General features: G+C 40.5%; 6 non-coding genes across 6 annotated transcripts; all 6 read left to right on the top strand.

The window, feature by feature from the left end:
• The first annotated feature begins 11,428 nt into the window (after positions 1–11,428).
• trnas-aga lies at positions 11,429–11,510 on the top strand. Its single transcript has one exon. It is a non-coding gene; the product is annotated as a tRNA-Ser (tRNA).
• A 937-nt stretch (positions 11,511–12,447) lies between these two features.
• trnag-ucc lies at positions 12,448–12,519 on the top strand. Its single transcript has one exon. It is a non-coding gene; the product is annotated as a tRNA-Gly (tRNA).
• A 246-nt stretch (positions 12,520–12,765) lies between these two features.
• On the top strand, positions 12,766–12,837 carry trnaa-ugc. Its single transcript has one exon. It is a non-coding gene; the product is annotated as a tRNA-Ala (tRNA).
• A 6,376-nt stretch (positions 12,838–19,213) lies between these two features.
• On the top strand, positions 19,214–19,295 carry trnas-aga. Its single transcript has one exon. It is a non-coding gene; the product is annotated as a tRNA-Ser (tRNA).
• Positions 19,296–19,661: 366 nt separating this feature from the next.
• Positions 19,662–19,733, top strand: trnag-ucc. Its single transcript has one exon. It is a non-coding gene; the product is annotated as a tRNA-Gly (tRNA).
• Positions 19,734–19,967: 234 nt separating this feature from the next.
• Positions 19,968–20,049, top strand: trnas-aga. Its single transcript has one exon. It is a non-coding gene; the product is annotated as a tRNA-Ser (tRNA).
• Positions 20,050–21,967: the final 1,918 nt, after the last annotated feature.

Consider the following 21,967-nt stretch of genomic DNA (forward strand, 5'->3'; position numbering starts at 1 on the left):
ATTTTTTGTCGTCACAATGCTAGCATGCTATGAAAAGTGGGGTGCCCCTGCAGCTCAACTGGTAGAGTGTGCACCTCTTGTACAATGGCAAAGTTCTTGCTGCAGTGACCCGGCTTCAACTCTGACCTGTTGCCTTTTTGCTGCATGTCGTTTCCTCTCTCTCCTCCCTTTCCTGTTGATCTTGAGCTGTGCTGTCAATAAAAGGTTTAAAAAAATCATCATAAACAAATTTGCTAGAGCAGTTCAGTTAAAGCTACACTATTTAATATTTCCATATAAACGCTGGATGTCCCTCTTTTCGCTCTTTGCACGACTAAAACAACCTTAGAACGTACACATTTTCCACCAAAACAAGTTCCTTCCTGAGGCTATTTTGCAGAGGCACAGTGGCTCCGTCCGGAGCTTAGCACCTCCCACGATGATTGTGATTGGTTTAAAGAAAAGCCAATAAACCAGAGCACGGTTTTCTTCCATCCAGGAATGCTGTGTGGACTAGCCAGACCCTCCTCCGCAGCGCTGTGGAGTGTCTGACAATGCGAGACTAGTGTTATTCTGACTTACGGATCCGACCTAACATGGCGTCCACAGCAGTTCATTGCTTCTTCTCCGAAACGTGGGGTCACGCCGACCGCAATCCAAGTTACTGTACTGTACTCTACAATGACATCATACAGAAACCACGTGGGAAAAAAGTTTTTAGAAGGGTTTATGAAATCTGCATTTGACACTAAAACATACATACTTCGACCAAAATGTGAGTGTTTGGATTTGAACACTACTGGGAAGCTACAGAATGATATAAAAACCTCAAGAAAAAGAAAAAATAATGGACTTTCCCTTTAAATCTCTGGAAAATCTTAGAAAATTTCCAAGAAATGTGGACAGCACTTATGTCTGAAATCAGGTGTGTGGGTGTGTGTGTGTGCTCACTGATGTCTTCTTTTCTCCATAGGCGTAATTTATAGGGGGGTTGGGGTGGTTACAATTCCCCCCCCAATAATCAAAACTGGCCGGGGTATCAAAGTCTTTAAATGAGTTTAAAAAAGTTTAAATGCTGTGGCAAGCAAATATTTGTTAAGATGTACATAATTCCTAAAACAACATTCCGAAACACGTGTAATGTTTTGAACAATACAGCAGGTTTAATATTTAATAATAATAATATTTATGTAAATAAAGACATTTGCATGCAGAAGAGACAGAAATTGTTGCAATAAAATTCACCAGATTGCAGGAAATTTGTTTATGTTTGATGATCAAAATTTCCTGGGGGACGACCCAGACACCCCAGTTATAATTTGTCCCCCCCCCAATGATGAAACAAACGTTTTCACTAGATACAGTAGGTGGAGATCTCAAACCCCTCCCCCCCAATGTTGAACCCAAAGTTACACCCTTGCTCTTCTCATTATGTGAATATTTAGATCTATTTTGTGGGACTATTTGTGTCTCAGTTAGTCTGTTTGTGTGAGCTAGTTTATGTCTCCTCCGCCTGTATGTGTGTATGTGTGTGTGTGTGTGTGTGTGTGTGTGTGTGTGTGTTTGTTACTGTGTGTGTTTGTCAAACAGACAGCAGTCCACACAAATGCAACCACTCTGGCTCCACAGCTGCTCTGTCACTGTCAGATCTCGTCAGCAAAACTGTGGTGGCTTGCCCCTGTCTGGTCGTTGACTTTCTGTCTGTTGGGTTGCTAGATCCCGGGTGGTCTGTACCGCCACGCTCATCCCGCACTGTCCGCCTTCGTTGTCAGGGGGAGTATGCAGCTTTAGGAGCACTGCCCTTACTCCTTCCTCCTCCTCCTCATCCTTCTCCTCCTCCCCTTAAAGTAATCCATCCTCTTCTCGTTCTTCTGTTCTCACGCCTCCTCATGCCCCTTCCACTAAGGTCTGAGCAGCTGGCTCTTCACGAAGAGATAACATTCTCTGAATGTGATAAATGTCAAACGTACTGTATGCATGAGATGCTACTTTCCTCAGCAGACACAGAAACGGTCCAGGCTGTAATATAAAGAATAATAAGCCAAATGTTGTGTGATACAGGTTTCATAGACTTGTAGTTCCCTCTAACTGCCGCCACTGCTTAACACCTTATAATATATTTAGTGTTAAAGTACAGAGATGTGGAAGATTTAAAGTGCACACAGTAAAACGGATCATATAATTGTCCTTTTAGCATATTGTTTCATTATATGCTTACATGAAAAGGAAATACATGTCAAATTGTGTATTGTATTTCACTTTATAATTTGTGGGATTTATTTTTATTTTGGGAATTTTATATCTTACACTCAATTAGAACTATAGTTATTGTAGGAGATTGAGATGGCCTCGGTAATTTCCAAATTACCCCATAATCTGTATTTATATTCAGCTGATATCAAGAAACTAAGAAAACAAACAAAGAACCATTTTCTTTTAAATACAATAAATGTCTGGTATGAGGCGCGGAAATTTCTGGGTGAAACAAACACTCTCTCAGCCTTCAGTCCTATTTGGGGAAACCAGAAGTTTGCTCCTGGGAGAGCTGACCCAGGTTTCCAACTATGGGCCAGCAGAGGTTTGAGGAAAATTCTCGACTTGTATAAGGATAAAAGTATTATGTCATTTGAAGAACTCATGGTAAAACACAATGTTCCTAGAAAACACTTTTTTAAATACTTACAAATAAGGAGCTATATAATGGCTGCCCAGAATTAAAAAATTACGGAACCCCCTTTGTCAGTGTTAGAAAATATTTTATCAACCAATTGCAACAGCAAGGGTAGAATCTCAGTTCTATATGCTATGCTAATATCTAACTCAACCGAATCTTCTGAGCACAAATTGAACTCGTGGAAGGAAGACATTCAGGAGGACATAACATTGGAGGATTGGAGTAATATTTGTAGTAAGGCTCAGAAACAGACCGTGAATACCAGGCTCAAGTTATTACAATATAATTGGCTAATGTGAACATATGTTACGCCAGCGAAGTTGCATAAGTTTAATAGGATAAACCCAGATCTATGCTACAAGTGCAATCACTCCAAAGGGACTCTGTTTCATTGTTTGTGGGACTGTAATAAAATTAAAGACTTCTGGAAGGAGGTAGCACAAATTATATTTCAAATAGTGTCGGTTAGGCTGCCTCTCCACCCCAAAATATTTATCCTGGGATTGTATCCATCTGATCCAAACTTAAAAAAAGAGATAAAAGTGCTTATAGATATGTGTTTACTGCAAGCCAAACGGTTAATTTCTCTTGCTTGGAAGGATGTGAATAGGCCTATTGGTCGGTGGCTTAAAGAAATGTCTTCTTGCCTAACAATGGAAAGAATAACGTATATGGTTAAAGACAGACAAGATACTTTCAAACAGGTTTGGGGACCATTTTTGAACTTTGTTGAACAAAATGATGTTGGTGATATTCTGGCAAATGAGGGGAATTCTGAGTAATTTAGTATTTTTCATGTGGGAGTGAGCTGTTTATATTTGCTTGTGACACTGTTTGATTGGTTAGATGCTCCAGATATATCTTACAAGAAGGAATCAGACCACGGTGAAAGGTAATTCTTTTATATAAAGTTTTATTTGTTTTATTTTATTTTTTATATACATTTATATATATATATATATATATATATATATATATATATATATATATATATATATATATATTTTTTTTTTTTTTCACTCTGTTGCTGTGATTGCTGTCTGTAGTTTGGTTTTTGCTTCTATTGTTTTTCAGGGTTTGACTACATTTATGTATGTCTTGGTTAAAATGAAACTCAATAAACACATTGTTTTAAAAAAAAAAAAAAGAACTATAGTTATTGTATGGGACCAACAAAAACACACACAAAAATAGTTTTAAGTAAAACAAAGGTTTGGGAGTTTGGGAACATTTACAAACTTGTGGCTGGTCTGTTTCTCTGGCTGAGAAGATACTGGAGGAGGTCATGACTGCCATTGTAACTTCATTGTGACTTAGCCGACTTACTGAGGCCAGACACAGATGACGGTTGCATCCTCCACCAGCCAGTTAGAGAGCTTTTGGATGAAAGTAGGCTATATAGCAAGAGAGGTTTACATTTTCTCATCCTAACCTAACTGAAGTCAGGTAAACAGGATCATAGTGGAGTTTTTTTTTTTTTTCGAGCTTTATGTGAGATCTTTCCAAAGTACAGCAGACAGGAACAGCTCATATGATCAACCTGAGGAGGGCCAGTTATGTGGAAAGAAGTCATGTTTAATTACCACACACAGCCACAACTGGCGGAATGTGCTTGTGGTGCAGCAGCATGGTCAGTACAGCTCAGTTTCTAATACATACTGTACAACCCACACGGACACACGATACACATCAACAGTAGACCTACTGTACATGCTGTACAAAAATGTGTTGTCCTTGTAGCATTTTGTAGCTCTGAGTGGGCAGTGAGCCGCAGTGTCAATCTAAATAACCATCTCTGCTGGCAGAGAATCAGTCACCCTGAATGCTGAATGAATCAACACTAAGACACAGGGCCTATATGGAGACCCAATATCTAACTGTAAATCGAGGAATGTGTGTGTGTGTGTGTGTGTGTGTGTGTGTGTGGGGACCGGGAGGCCAGCATACTTGTGGGGTCCCGACAGCTTTGTGGGGCCAAAATGCTGGACCCCACAAGGTTAAAGGTCTGTTTGAGGGTTAAGACTTGGTTGTAGGATTAGGGTTAGAATTAGGTTATGGTTAGGGTGAGGGTAAGGGTTAAGGTTAGGCATTTAGTTGTGATGGTTAAGGTTAGGGTAAGGGGCTAGGGAATACATTATGTCAGTGACGGGTCCCCACAAAGATAGTGCCACAAACCTGTGTGTGTGTGTGTGTGTGTGTGTGTGTGTGTGTGTGTGTGTGTCTCCCGCATGCGCAGTACAGCAGTGGGGGCGGGGAGTTGCTACATCCCTAAAAGGCTCATTGATTGCGGATGGCGGGTTCACTGGCTAGTGGCGTTGTGCCAAAAAGTGGTCATCCGCCAAAAACTGATTTCTATTTACCCTCCATGCCAATGATAAAGTTAATTGTACACAAACACAACCAAGGATGGGAACCAAGGATTTGGCCCATTCCGAACAGGCACATGCTTCAAAATGGTTGTTTTTAACATTTTAAGGGCTTTAAGGGTTATAAAACTGTTTTATACTTCCTTTCACAATAATATATTATTGCATGTCATTTGTATTACCAGATGATTTATTTCATTCCATGCTGCCACTTTTCATTACAATGTCTTTCCAGAGAAACAGGGAAGTTATGTGATTGGCTGTCAGCTATGCAGACCAAAGCAACAGCCAATCACAGAAATGCCTCTGTGCCGTTTGTCTTTGTTATTGACAGATAAAGACTTTGAGATGAAATATCTCAGTATTAAATAAAAAAATAAAAACTTTTGTGAAATAAAACCTAAAGTAATGTGAAAATATATCAAATTATATAAAGCATATCCCATTGCTAACGGAGGGGGTGGGATTTATGGCATATACTGCAGCCAGCCACCAGGGGTGATCAAACCCTAATCCTAACCCCTTCACTTATACAGTCTATGCATCAACCCCTGGTATGAAACCCATGTCCAAAATAGACATACATGCTGTCATTGTGATACTTGTGGATGGAATTATAATAAAAAAAATAAATGATTTCCCTTGTTGCTGGGGACCCCCTGGAACCCCCTCAAGGACCCCTGGGGGATCCCACTTTGGGATGAACTGCGTTAGGCAGTTACGCATGCGCCGAAACTACAACAGATATGTAAAAGACCAACAGAGTAAGTTGGATTTGAGCTTGTCAAGACTTTGCAGATTATGATTCTGAAAAAAATTAACAACCTAGAGTTTTGACGGGACAAACCTGAGTAGCCTTTCTCCCTAAACGGAGTCTGTAGACACTAAAGTCTCTCATATTCATACATAATTCATGGTTAAGCCTGTGCTGGATGGCTGGAAGGCCTTGTACTGTTTGTGGCCCACTGTTGTAGCCATATGAATAATTAAAGACAGAGGTTTCCTCTCCATTGCCATACAGTGTGCACCTTGGTAATTTACACAATCAGGTGGAGATATAAAATGGAAGGTTTATATTGCAGCAGGATCAAGCAGTACTTGGAAGCTACCATATACTGTTCTCTTTGTGGCAACTGGTGTTGGTACATCATATGTTATATAAAGTTTCTCAGCTGGCCAGCCCTTCATGTTGCTCATCTGGGTGTACTTTCCCAAAGTGAGGTAATGTTTTTCAGTCTGCTCTCCCAAAACTCTCAGAGCAAATAATTTTGCAATGTCATTTCAAGTGGGGTTGTTTCGCAAGCTTTCATTCTGGAAAATGGAAACAACTCTGTCCTTCGTTTTCTTCGTTTGATCTGTGCCAGATGTTGCCCTCACTCTGAATTTTGTCCTCCACTCAGTGTGTCCAGCAAATAAAAAAATGTGGCTTGCTTTGAGTCCTTTTCAACAGACTGTGTCGCGTTGCTTAGCCATGATGGAAATCAAACAAAAACAAGTTTTCTGATTTTTTTGGCCAGAGAGAAATGGTGGATGATGATGTCAGATACAGGGGTTGGATAGCCTCTTCCCCAAGCCCTTGACCCATTTTATTGAGATGCTGGAAACATTTCGTCAATTTCCTCAGTGGAAAGACCACAGTGGTTTAACAACAGCTGGATCTGTGGTCAACTGAGAGAAACTGTAGATGAACCATTGTGTAGAGAGACAGATTGTGTAACACGGAGGAACTAGCTTCAGTAGACAATGGAGGGATCCTGCTACTGGCTGAAAAATATCATCCTTTGTCAACAGAAATACAGTGTTCCTCATAATTACTTGTATAGGTATATCCATTTCAACATGTCTTTTAAAAAGTTCACATACCTACACATTACAAAATAAACTAATACAAAATTGTCATAGCAGAGGTACCAGGAATAGATTCTGTGCTGCAGCTGGTTGATTTGGGCAAACCGTTGTCTTAACACATCCATGGGGCAAATGCTGTTTTGTTGTAGGCTATGTATCATAGCAACGGTTTATATATCCAGTTTTCTTTTTGAATGAAGAATAGATTACTGCCGCCCCTCCCATACACTTACCCACCATGCACCCAAACAACTGCAGACTCTTTCTCACCTTGTAATCCTCCTGCTGTTAAACATGGAATCTTATCTCATTCATCTGACAGATAAGGTGGGGTTTTGTCCATTTATCATAGAATAAAGTCATTTTCACTATAAATATTTGAAATGTAACGGCATAGGTGTAATAACTATTAATATCTGCATTCCCTTTATGTCTGCTGGTTCCAGGGCCCTGAAACTGTGCGTACTGGCTTATTTGGACACTTAAATGGAATAAAACCATCGTTAATGTAATAGTCTCCTGTGGTTTATCTGCAAAGTCAAAATATCCGCTATGAAAAAGGCTTATTATAACATATTTATTACACATGCAAACAACATGTCAGCTTTTCTGTCAACAGGTGTGTAGTTACTTATTATTTAACAGGTAACTTGATAGACACATTTTCAATTCAAGCTTGGCAATTACATTTATATGGGGGAATTTCTGTTTTCTATTGGAAAATTTATTTTCGCAATGCTTCCTGTTCATGGTCACGAGGCACTTGAAATCTCTAAACTTGAACTTAAGACAATGATATGAGAGGCACTGCAAACTCAACCGATTCCTGAAGGTTATACATAATGTTAATAAACTGGGGAACTTTAAAACGGATCCTTATTATTATTATTATTATTTGTTTTATAAAAACGGATCTACCCGAGGTCAAGGAAGACATTTTGACGTCACATGATTTGGTTCGAGTCCGTGCGTGAGCCCGCCACACAGGACCGCACGCGAACAGAAGTCAGTTTATTGATATAGCCATCTATGTGATGTAGCTAGCTAGCTAGCTAATGGCGGCGAAACTCAAATAAATAAATACACACAAAGTCAACAGCCAAAACAACTGGCAGGTGACTGTGCAGTCGAAAGGCCGTCACAGTTTGTCAGTTAAACCGGAGCTTGTCCACAAGTAAGTGACGTTAAACCATAGACTATGATATAGAAGTAAATACTGCTAAATAGGAGTTAGCTAGCTAGCTAGCTAGCTAACGTTCGAGCTAACTTAACTTTAGCTAACGTTAGCTAAGTTTGACTCTTATTTCCACCCATTATATTCTTTTATCGTTTGCTCTTCCAGCACTGTAAAACACCGGGCCTCTGAATCACAGTTTGGTTCATGTTTGTCCAGCATAATATAAAGTTGATACAAGGTCCCTCTAACTGTTAAGCAATAATACGAAAATGTTATCCCAGTATCATGCACTAGCTAGCTAACTAAGTTAACGTTATCCGAATGCATTAACGTTAGTGTACTATAGATTTTATTTTTTTTTTTTTTAAAGTACCATTGCCACTGTTAACAATTATCCTTTCTCCTATTTGCCTTTTTCTGTGTGTGAAGTAACGTTACACTAATGGCAGCATGTAGGAGACTGGAGGGCTGTTTGAGAGGAGAGGGATATTCATACTTATGCAGCCTACGGAAGACCTGTAAGTGTAACGTTAACTGCATCATCCCACAGGCTTGTAAGGTACACTTCCCCACACATCACACTTTGGCACTTTTCATGTGTTCATGTGTTTCACTATTTTTATACACAGTCTATAGTTAGTATGAGTGCATATAACTTAACTAGTGGGTTACCTCAAGGTGCCTTTTATAAGAATGTGAACCACTGCCATCTTGTGGCCTAGTTATGGAACTAAAAATGATGGGTGCCTTTTTAAAATAAACTTCCTATGTTGTTAGAAGGAACACATTTCAGTCATATTCCAAGCTCAAGTTTATTTCAGATAAATCAATATCCAAAATACTTACTTACGTAAATTGACTCCACTACATTTTACTTAACAGCTTTAGTTACTTTGCAGATTTAGATTATTAATACAAAATATAAATCAACTAATCAATTACTGCATGCTGTGCTCACGGTACAGTGTGCTGTAATATGTAGTTACACTGTTCATTCAATAACTCTTGATCTCCCCACAGTTTTATCTGAACTATTATGCTTTTCTGTATTTTGTCATATCTATAATGTTACAATGTCAGATGTTCATATTACACTTGGCAAAATCTTCAAAAAAGGAGGTAAACATTATTTAAAAGAAATCCCTGTAAGCCAAAACCTCAGATTTCCCACTGTTCTGAACACTCCGGTTTCAGCAGTTTTTTTCTCTGTATCATGTTATACTGAGCCAGGTTTCCATATATGGTCATCTGCTCCAGGTCATCTGCACATTACATACCCTGCCACATGAAGCTGCATGCTAACGTCAGAGAAATCTGTAGTCTTGGTTGCAGATGTTGTTAATTTCTCCAACATTTCGGATCACATTTCTGCTGGAACATGTTCGGTTCTGTTGTGGTATAGAAGCCTTCATCAGCGATTTTCAACGGTAGAAAGTGTTGCTAAATTTCATTACAATCCACTGCTTACTACATGTTGGTACATGCTAACGCTAGGAAAAGCTGTAATGTGGTCTGCCGATTAGGGCTGCACGATATTGCGATATGAAATAATACTGGAATTTGTATGAGTTGACTTGAATAGTTCTAATTGTAAATAATAAATCATTCTCAAATTACTGCAGTGATTTTGTGGGGGATTGCATCTCTAAAAAATGACTTTTTCTTATGTGAACCATCCTTTCTTGAACTTTAATGCTTTACAAACACAAAAGCAAGTAAGCGCTGTGACTACTCTTCTGATGCGATTTTGAAGGGGGATATTAGATAGTTAAATACACTGGTTGACTAACATGACACCATTGTATTCATGTAAAACTAGTCTATATCCTTGACGTTCCACTTCTGGGATTTCTCCTGTGCCGCAGGAAATTCTGCCAGATGCATGTATTTTCGCCTATGTCTGTTTCCTTCTGCTTTCTTTGTGTTGTTGTTCTAACCTCTGGTGGATTTGTGAGGACTATGGTTAACTGCTCCTCAGATCTCTGCAGGGTAAATCCAGACAGCTAGCTAGACTATCTGTCCAATCTGAGTTTTCTGTTGCAAGACTAAAACAACTTTTGAACGTACACGTTCCACCAAAACAAGTTCCTTCCCGAGGCTATTTTGCAGCGGCTCCATGCGGAGCTTAGCGCCACCCAAGACTATTGTGATTGGTTTAAAGAAATGCCAATAAACCAGAGCACGTTTTTCTCCCATCCCGGAATGCTGTGTGGACTAGCCAGACCCTCCTCCGCAGCGCTGTTGAGGAGGGTCTGGCAATGCGAGACTAATGTAAAACTTACAATCCAGGCTAAAGTCAATGATATTAATAATGCATGTTGCTTTCCCAAAAATAATTATGTTGCGCTCCTGTTGCTCACTTATTTTCAGGTTGTGGTCGACGACTAGCGGGGCCTGCTTTGGTTGTTTGATAAATTGATCAACATTTGTGATTGGTGGTTCGCTGTGCATGCAGAGCCTGGCTGTCACGCACTAGCAGCAAACTTTGTGTATCCAACAACCCTTAAATCGGTGTGAATTATGTTATATCAGACACACATAGATTAGTGTTACGTTTACAGCTTTGCGGCTCTGAACCGTAGTTAGGACAGACCCCTTGTTTCTTTAGGCTAACTCAATTAGCTTTAGCCTGGCTGGTAGCCAGTTTTTAGTCTGGCAACTCTGCGGTGAAGGTCAGGTGACATCGTGATAATAGTGCATTAAACAGGTGCTTTATTTCTTCTTTGCAGCAAACACAAAACAATGACTACTGTAGCTTCCCTACCCATGGAATAGCATGTGCTTCACTGTGTCTGTGTCCCCTGCCGCTTACGGTACTTCTCTACACACACATGAGAGAGCCTCACTTGTCATAACAAACCCTGCCAGACTACGTCACATACACACATTTTGCACATGGCCACCTTCCTTAAAGGGGAAGGGTCACCGGTAAAATTAGTCATTGACAATGAGAACTGTGCAAGTTTTCCTATTGTATCAAGTAGCAAAAAAGTTTTAGCATATCTCTAGCACGTCCTGTGATGTGACTATTGCACATGTTTTTAATGTCTCCCAGATTTCGGATCATATTCCTGCTGGAACATGTCCGGTTGTGTAGTATTTGGTTTAGAAGCCTTTATTGGTGATTTTTCACGGTATAAAGTGCTGCTATATATTATGTTGCAGTCAGTATTTTTCGGGAGGTATTTTTTTTTCTTATTTATAATACATTCTCAGTTGTGTTCAACCATTCACAAAAGTGTGGCGCCGACTACTCAGCTGCCATGAGTTTGTATTGTGTTTCTCTCAGAAATTCAAAGCCTCTGCAAATATAATTAAGGTGTGTCAATATTTACTACTATTGATTAAGAGACTCCCAGTGCAAACTGCTGGAAAAGCTTAGGAGTTGTCGTGGCCGAGTGGTTAAGGCGATGGACTAGAAATCCATTGGGGTCTCCCCGCGCAGGTTCAAATCCTGCCGACAACGGTTGGTTTTAAGTTCTGTCTGCCGAACTTGTTGAATATAAATAGCTTAGTTGCTTACAATGCATTGGAATGATTCTTCTGTCCAAACATGGAAACACCCCTGGATAGAAAAATGGCAATAAGGAAGCACTCACAAGTGACGTTGAGGCAATACACACTTTTTATCAGTGGAAGTCGAAAGACATTTGCACAATTCTCTGCCAAACATACTACTAGGGATGCTAACTTATTTTTTTTCTGACCAAACTATTAATCAACAAGCAAGCAATGGAGTCCCAGATCTTCTGTCCAGGACCCTCGGACACACTTTCTGTGTTCTGCAGACAGCTGCAGACTTGAACCATCGCACAGCCGTGATGTTCCAAGCATTATCGTGGACACATGTAGCCACTTAACTGGAACCGTTTGCGCGTCCGTGTGACCGACAAAAGTACGCAGCTGTCCGAGCCGTCTCCACCACATCCACCTGCGAGGTGTGTAGGACGGCCGATTTAACCAACCAGTCCTTATTTATAAAGTGGCATGTGTCACGTAGCTCGTTCAACTGAGAGCCACGAACTTAGCAGAAAACGAGTTAAAACACAAGTTAGGTAGCAGTTAGGAAGGATTGTATAGCTTATTTTTCTTTTACAATGCAAAAACCTTTTTTAATAACCTTTTTACTTTTGTTTTAATAATGTTGTTTTTAACTGTTTAACTCATAGTGTTAATCGGTCAACTCAAAATTCTTATTTTCGGTTAACGGTTAAAACGTTAATAGTTAACATCCCTTATACTACTGAGTAATGTCAGATTCTGAATCTCAAAGGCAAGCAGAGTTTTTGATGCACCTCCCCCTTCCTCTCCTCCATTCTGCCTTTTTCCCCCTCCCTTCCTCCTTTTGAGTTGGTGACATACACTGCTGAGTCTGTAGTGGACTTTTTTTCCTTCACTTCTATGCGATGGTGGTATAGTGGTGAGCATAGCTGCCTTCCAAGCAGTTGACCCGGGTTCGATTCCCGGCCATCGCAAAGGTTTTCTTTTCAAGGAATTTGTGGTACAAGTAAATTGCTTTGTCTTTATAGGGATAAAGCTTTGCCAGGCAATTGTTACACCTCAAGTCGTGTCACTCTAATGACTCCCTTGACTTGTGATGAATTTATGAACATGTAATGAGTGACTTGAGTGATACGGGTACTAGTAGCAAGTTGAACTACACTCCTTCTATGTTCTTGTATGTGTTGTTTGATATCTGCTGTCTTCAAAGATTGTCAACAGGGGGTGTAGCTCAGTGGTAGAGCGCATGCTTTGCATGTATGAGGCCCCGGGTTCAATCCCCGGCATCTCCAGCATTACTTATGTTGCTAACTGTGAAGCTGTGGTTACAGCACATGTGGCCAAGTCAGCTTAGCTTGTATGTTCAAGACAGAAAATACCCACAGTATGTGAGAGCTTGTATACTTGCACAAGAGGAATAGAATAGAACAATGGCTATAAGAAAGGACATAGAAAGTGGTTGAATATATCTTCCTCAGGAAAGCAAATACAATTGTGTTTTCTTTAGGTGGCTATTGACTATCGTTGTAATTTTTCTCTGCAACGTACAGTATTTGCTTATTTTGTGTTGTGCATTTCATTAACATTAACTAGTTCTAACTAGCCAGTGTTTCCCACAGGTTTTTGTGATACTATGGTGGGTGGACCTCCAACCCTCTAGGGCTCCCCTGGAAGAAAATGTTGTACATTTTAAAGTTAAATGCATCAATCTGGTGCCATTTGAGAGCAATATTAAGAAGCTAGATCTATGAAGAATCTGTGGTTTTGTAAACAATGTTGTCTTGTAAGCAATTTAATTCTAAACACATTGTTGTATAGCTATGAATGGTGATAACACAGCAAAAAAGTCACACCCACAAAGCATGGTAAACGAGACAGGGATTAGTTCATAAATGGTCAAAACACAAAATGCACTAGAGAATACATTTGATTCATCAAAGAAATGAAGCAAAAGTGGTCATCTGTGTTGAACTGGTTTATTTTCTATCTATTACAGGTACAGGTAAAGTACAGGGTATTGATCAACTTGACAAATTTCCACCCTGGTAGACGTATAACGTATTATATTCTAACTCTCCATACATCCTCATAACTTTTTTAACAATTTAGACAATTGCAATTATTTTTCTGTGGACCAATTTAACAATGATATTAAAGTAGAAGACAACATTTCAATTATTCATTTCAATAGTCCTAGCCTAAATAAGAACTTCCAGGACATAGTTGATTACCTAAGTGAATTTAAGAGGCCTTTCAGTGTTATAGCAATTTCTGAAACTTGGATTGGAAATGGTAGGGGTGAGGAATATGAAATTCCAGGATATGGGTCAAAACACATAAGCAGAACAGAAAAAGCAGGAGGAGGAACAGCGCTGTATGTAGATAGAAGATTAAATTATAGTGTAGTAGACAGGTTGACAGGGGCTGTGGAAAATGTTTGTGAATGCATAACTATAGAGATTGTTATGAGCAGAAACAGAAATATCATGATAAGCTGTGTTTATCAGGCTCCGAGTTATGACATAACTATGTTCAAGGATTGGATGGAAAAAGTGTATGCAAAGACTGAACAGAAGGTCATGTTTATATGTGGGGACTTCAATATAGACTTACTGAACCCAAACAAGCAATCAGCGATAGATGATTTCATGGAAACTATTTATGCAATGAGTCTATATCCCACAATAACAAAACCAAGTAGAATTACATCACATTCAGCCACAATTATAGATAATATATTTGTAAATAGTATGGAGAATAAAGTAGTAAGTGAGCTTCTTGTGAAGGACATTACTGACCATCTACCAGTCTTTGCCATATACGACTGTAATCATAAATTAATGGAGGAGAGCAACATTAGATACAGAAGAATAAGAACTGTTGAAGCTGTGAATGCATTCAGAGCAGATCTCATGTCTCACGATTGGAGTGATGTTTTACAGGCCAAGGACGTAAATACCACGTACGATACATTTCTTGACTCCTTCCGAGCATTTTACAACAAAAGCTGTCCAGTCATGCAAAGCAAATGGAAAAACAAAAGTAGGGAGAAGCCTTGGCTCACCAGGAGTATATTGAATGCATGTAAAAAAAAGAACCTTATGTACAAAGAATTTATTGAATATAGATCCACAGAAACACTGAACTTAAATACATCTTCAGAGTGACAGCACACACACACTTGGCTTATTATGACTACATTTCTCACAGACAATCTGATACACATGAAGACAATCAAGAAAAAACACAAGAGACTTCTTGGAGCCATTTCGCCTCCTCCTCCCTGTACGACTTTCACCCCCCCAGTTGCATCTCAACTGGCATGGGAAAACTGAATGTATCAGAAGAGATAGTTTTAGGGGGACCTTGTAGCCCCTATCTGTTCAGACAAACAGTGCTCACATTATGTTCCAGACTTTGTGATTCTCACTTAGTTAGAATCAGATTCTACATGTGGGAATGAGATAAACTCCCTTTCAGCATTGTGAGAGAAAGCTAATAGAGAAGAACATAAGACAAAAATATAACAAATCATGCTTAAATGTAAATTTGCCATTACAATCACAAGTAAACCATGTAAGATCCAAAATTTCCAGAAGCATTGGGGTGTTGAGTAAAGTCAGACACTTCCTAAATTATAGATCTATTTGGGGCAATGCCTGTAAAACCACTCTACAGACAGTGTGCACAGTTCAGAAAAGAGCTATATGAATTGTGAATAATGTCAGCTTTTTACATTATTAGATCGTTCTGTAAGACAGCAAAGGAAAGATGATTTGCAGCTTAAGTCAAAAACATCACTTAAACCTAACAAACCATCCATTAGACATCATTTTAACAGTTAACAGTTATTACATTAAAAATTATTATATTAAAAGGGTTTCTACTGGATGATACCTGACAGGTCATATGGTGAAAATAAATTACAAATATACTTAACTTTCAGGACAAAAGAGAAAAGGTAAGATAAAACAGGTGGACAATAAGATATATTCTATTCTAAATCTTCCTACCTCCCTATTGACAAACTTTCCACCTTTAATTGGGAAATGTAATGCCCCTGGGCTGTGTGACAGTTTTGATGCCCTCTTGTTGTTAAATTCCTGTGGGCTCGACCCAGTGATGGAGACCCTCAGGCAGCCAGCTGCTGTCCTTTCTGCCTGTTAAGGTCTGATTTGACCTGAAAATAAAAGGTAAAATACAGTTATGTTAGCTAAATGGCATAGGCTCGGGGTGGAAATCGGAAGGATGGGAAATAGTTTTAACATGACTTTAAAATCAACATCCACTGAGTCAAAATGCTTATGTTATTATTAGTTAGCTCGTTCTTGTTTTCTAACTGGGTCGTGAGTTATAGGAGCTTAGCTGGGAGCTTCATGGATACAGCTAAAGTTTATGTTAGCTGTCAGAGTTAGCTTTGACTTCATTTATTACCTTAATAGCTGTATTCTCAGTAACGTGACAACCTGAAAGAAACAGGTTGCTTATAAATCACTAAAATAGTAGTGACAGCACCGTTTGGCTTAGTTATCAATTTCGTTAGCATCAAAACAAAGTTGCATGTAAGAAATGTGATGCGCCATGACGTAGGTCTCCTTCAAGGCCAGGCTGATGTTGGAAGTCCCTCTAGTGGACAGAACGTGTAACAACAACCCCATGCTTATAGTTGCACTGACAATGCATAAGCATGAGTAGTGTAGTACATATTAATAACAGGCTGCATATAAGAATTAAATATTTGAATATTTAAAAAAATAACAAATGAAATTCGAATGGTATTATAGAGGAAGATTGACAGCCCTAGTATACGCTAAACATAACATTACATTCGTTAACGCATACATTGTTTTTTACGACAAGCAACCAGAAATGTCAGTCAACACAAGCGGGGTGGAGACTGACAGCTAACGCCATTAGCTAACATGTCATGGACAAGAAATCCATTGGGGTCTCCCCGCGCAGGTTCGAATCCTGCCGACAACGGCAGACTGTTTTGGCTGGCCAGTTAGCTAGCTTGCTTATTTCCACCGTGCTTTCAAATGCTGGTTAAACAAAATAAGCCTAACAAGTTGTCACTCATCTAGTCATAGCAATTTGTGTTGAACTAAGCTAAACACAACTTTTAAGTGGCAAAGTGTGTAGTAGAAAACTTTCCAAATAGTTTGTGATAGGCCAGATAGAAACTGATATAAACGTATATCAACACTAACAACAAATTATCTGCAAAACGTGTACACCATCGGCATCATGTTGTGGTGATACAATTTCGCTTGGAATCCGCTGTATCGGTGACGTGCGGAGTTGCAGTTGGAAAAAGCTGCCTGTGGAAACCCAGCGTTAGCGTTCATACCTGCAAACTAGTTGCTTTTCGGCGAAAATCGCCGTTTTGAATGGGAAAATGTCATCCACCTGAATCGTGTAGCTCCGAAGAGTTTTTATTTTTTTTTTATAAACTGGAGTTTCAAAGACCTACTGCGGTCTTCTTCACAATAAAACATCTTTGGTTATACGTCACGCAAGTCATTTGGCCAATCACAATCACTGACATTAGTTTTGAGGTAAGTGCTGTTATCTGCCAACAATATAATTGTTTTCTCTAACATTGTTGTTAACATGTTTAACGTTAACGTTATAATGGAAAGCAAGCTTGTCGGCTAGTTGGCTTGTCAGCTAATGTAAGATCAGCGAATTGTGTTGTTAGCCTACAATGTTAATTTAATGTAAGGGATTTTGGCAAGGCTATCTCCTCCACTGCATTAGTATTGTTATCTGATCTACCGGACTGAATAGCAACGCGTATTTCGGTGCCTTATTTAGATGCCACTTAAATGCCTGCACTTCTCTCTGATGCTTCAAAATGTACGTGGATCAACATTTCTGTTGATGGTGAAGCGAGACTAGGTGAATAGGACCTATTTGGGAATATTGATGTTGATGTGCTGCTGTTGCCTGGATTAAATGAAAGGATATTGCTGCACTTTTCTCTATCAGTAGTGGATGGAGCCTAGTAGCTCCTCAGGCTGCCCTCACATCCCTTCCTCTCCATTCCTCCTCCTCTTTCCCCTTCTTGCTCCCCTTTGAATTTTTGACATGAACAGCTGACTTTGCAGTGGAATTTTTTCGCTTTTCTGTAGCGATGGTGGTATACTGGTGAGCATAGCAGCCTTCCAGCAGGAACAACACAAGTCTTCCCATTCACTTTGAATGGGGTTAGTGCATTTAGGCTGCGGGGGTGGGGGGCGCAGGGGTGAGCGAGCGGTGAGTGGGGGGCGCAGGGGTGGCGAAAAGTTTAGACAGTAGAACTTTTGAAGAAACGCAACCTGACGTCACCCTGTAGTGGCCAATTATGTCTAACAGTTAGTTAGTTAGTCCTCCTCCTATATTCCCTTCCTCCTCTGTGTTGAATTCCTAAACAGAACTACTGACTGCAGTGGAATTTCGTTCTCTTTATGTGGCGATGGTGGTAGACCTGCGTTTTTACCAGACTGACTGACGGAGGACGACAGACTCAGTGGGTGTATGAATGAATGCTCAGTCAGCAGGTGTCTCACTGTATTGGCATTTTGTACGGCCGTACTATGCTTATATTTATCAAATTGCCTGAAAACGACACCAGGCTGCTACAGTATAACCATTCAGACGTCTACAAACATCAGACTGCTTGCTTGTAACTCAACATTTCTCAGTTTCAAAGCCAAGGTTTTTTTCCAGACACACAATACATTCGAAAATACTACCGATACTACTGATACAAAGCTTAATGCTAATCGGTGAAGTATCCCTTTAACCAACAAGCAGGCAAAGGAGTCTGAGTGCCATGTACTTAGCAGAAAACGAGATAAAACTCAAGTTAACTAGCAGTTAGGAAAGATTGTATAGCCTATTTTTCTTTTACAACGCAACAACCTTTTTAATGACCTTTTTATTTTTGTTTTAATAATGTTGTTTTTAACTGTTTAACTCATAGTGTGTACTACTGAATAATGTCAGATTCTGAAAACAGTCAGCCTGCAGTGATGTTTTGAAATGGAGACACATATCGTACCTTTCGCCCGGGAATCCTGGCCATTATTTTAAGGCATAAACCAACCATAGGGGTACTCTCAGGGGTAACCCTGCTGCTAACATTGGCTATTACATAACCCTAAAACGATAATTATAGCAATACATATATATCACAGTTTTAAAAAATTAAAGGCAGACAAACAGATCCAACTAAAATTACACGTTTATTGAGTCAGTAGTTATATACAAACAATAAGGAAAGCTTAAATACTTAAGGTTGTTGCAGTAGCGGACCAGCTCACCAGTCTGGCTTTCTGCCCCTGGTATGCACACGCACCCTGTAATGCTTGTAAACAGGAAACCCGTCTATAGTGGTGAGCATAGCTGCCTTCCAAGCAGTTGACCCGGTTTCGATTCCTGGCCATCGCAAACATTTTCTTCTGAGGAATGTTTGCTGTAGACCAACTAATTTGGTCAGATCCAAAACCTGAGAGGGAGATGTAGTTAGGAAAAACCTGACTGGAGTTTGCTGGGAACATAGCTCCAAAGCTATTTTTAAGGTACAAATGTGGGACTTTAATTTTGGCAATCGTCCTAATTGATACACCAAAAAGTCTGTGTGTGGTCAGAGATGTGGTTATTGTGAAACGTGAGCTAGTATGAGTTGTCGTGGCCGAGTGGTTAAGGCGATGGACTAGAAATCCATTGGGGTCTCCCCGCGCAGGTTCGAATCCTGCCGACAACGGTTGGTTTTAAGTTCTGTCTGCTAAATTGTTAAAACTTGATCAATACAAGTAGCTCATGGTTCAAAAGTAGCACCATCTTCTAGCCAACATTTAGTTAAATATGCAATTGTCTGGTAGATTTGCTTCACTCACCAGTAGGGCTGTACTAAACACCATTTCTTGAGCTTAGGTGGTTTTCAGTGAATATTCAAAGCTTTGGTGGCAGCGGTGGGGGAAACCAACATTTCCGACTGCACTTGAAGGCAGCTTTGCAAAAAGAGAGAAGGCAAAGGAGTCTGAGTGCCATGTACTTAGCAGAAAATGAGATAAAACTCAAGTTAACTTGCAGTTAGGAAAGATTGTATAGCCTGTTTTTCTTTTACAATGCGATGGTGGTATAGTGGTGAGCATAGCTGCCTTCCAAGCAGTTGACCCGGGTTCGATTCCCGGCCATCGCAAACATTTTCTTCTGAGGAATGTTTGCTGTAGACCAACTAATTTGGTCAGATCCAAAACCTGAGAGGGAGATGTAGTTAGGAAAAACCTGACTGGAGTTTGCTGGGAACATAGCTGCAAAGCTATTTTTAAGGTACAAATGTGGGACTTTAATTTTGGCAATCGTCCTAATTGATACACCAAAAAATCTGTGTGTGGTCAGAGATGTGGTTATTGTGAAACGTGAACTAGTATGAGTTGTCGTGGCCGAGTGGTTAAGGCGATGGACTAGAAATCCATTGGGGTCTCCCCGCGCAGGTTCAAATCCTGCCGGCAACGGTTGGTTTTAAGTTCTGTCTGCTAAATTGTTAAAACTTGATCAATACAAGTAGCTCATGGTTCAAAAGTAGCACCATCTTCTAGCCAACATCTAGTTAAATATGCAGTTGTCTGGTAGATTTGCTTCACTCACCAGTAGGGCTGTACTGAATACCATTTCTTGAGCTTAGGTGGTTTTTAACAGTGAGTATTCAAAACTGCGGAGGCAGCGGCGGGGGAAACCAACATTTCCGAGGGTCGGCTCTGCAGTTTTGTTGAAGTCACAGTGAGTCAGGGCAATGCCGATAAAGTGGTTTCAAGTGTGGTTACAGTTTTTAAAAATGTCACGCTGACAGCTTTTGCTGCGATATGATATTAATGGCGAGGCAAAAGCGGTTGCGGTGCTGTTGACGCAGGCACAACACTGGTTTATTTGCCCTGCTGACTGACTGACAGGCTGAGGTTGAAAGGCAAGGCAACTTTATTTCTACAGCACCTTTCAGCAACAAGGCAATTCAATTACATTCCTTTGCACTTAAGTTAGTTCTCCATTTCAATCAGGAGAGACTTGTTTGCAGATATGCAAAAGGTTTAATGTACATGAACAAATACTGTACAGAGTATTTGAGATTGGACTCCATCGTTATATTAATACATTTAATATATATTAATACATTTAATATATATATAAAATATTTAATATAGGGGTAGGGAACCATGATATAACCCCCCGATGGAATCCATACAATGAATGAACGGAGCAGAGGTGGCCAGGGAAAAGTCTGCTTCGCCCGGGGCTTTAGGGGCAGGCTGGGGAAAACCGTGCGCCGTCAGAGACATGGAGGCCACGGCGATGGCGGCTGTCGCGGACCTGACGAAAGCGGGCGAGCTTTCGATGGACTGCAACCTCGCGTCCATGGACTGAAGAGAGCTGGCCAGGGACTGAAGAGAAGCGAGGATGAGACCCGTGTCAGATGACCCACTCGGAATGGCCGTAGCAGCCGCCAGGCTGAGAGAACCCACACCGCGCCTCTTCGGCGGGGCTCTGGGAGGGGCGACCGTCTTTGTAGACCGATTCCGACCGCGAGCCGCCACGGGAACAGGAGGCGAGTGAACCGGTGAGATGCACCCAACCTGGGCAGCCAGCTCATGGAGCTGCGGAGAAGGTAAGCCCGAAGCCGGCACGATACCGTGATCCCGAAGCTGCAGAATTATCCTCTCCGATGGTGTGCCATCCGGACAGGGACCGGGCAGAGTGGCCAGGTGAGAACTCCTGCGGACGGTGTCCGAAGAAGCTGGAATTGCCGCCGGCGACGAGTAGAGATCAGGACCTGGGTCCGACGCGGGATCAGACTCGAAATCCGACATGGTGAGGAAGAAGAGCACGGTACACAACAGTGAAGAAACGAGAGCCATACAGTCGTCCGACTGACAAGATGAACGCCTTTCCTGAAATGACAGCTGAGGATAGCACAGGGAGAGAAGCAGATTTAAAGCAATGTTGTGACGCTGTGACTGGCCTATGAAATTCGAGCCCGATTCTGATTGGCTTATCAGGAAGGTGAACGCCTCCAGCGCTGATTCGATTTAGAGAGAGATCTGATTAATTGTTGGGTCTTCCTGAAAGATTTTGAGTGATGCCCAGCCCTAAGGTATCTACATAAGAGTGACATGACCCTGTCATGAACACATGACACAGTTATTGCACATGAACCCTAACCCTAACTCTAACCCTAACCCTAACCCTAACTTGTCATGACAAAAACCGAATGACACTTACTAAAAGAAGCGTTATGTCATAAACGTTTATGACTTTTTTATAATGTTTATGACAAGTTCATGACAGTGTCATGTCACTCCTATGTAGATATCTTCAAGTAAAGTGTAACCGTATAACCATTCAGACGTCTACAAACATCAGACTGCTTGCTTGTAACTC

The sequence above is a fragment of the Sander lucioperca genome, chromosome 23, assembly GCF_008315115.2.
Source record: "Sander lucioperca isolate FBNREF2018 chromosome 23, SLUC_FBN_1.2, whole genome shotgun sequence".
Lineage (NCBI taxonomy): Eukaryota > Metazoa > Chordata > Actinopteri > Perciformes > Percidae > Sander > Sander lucioperca.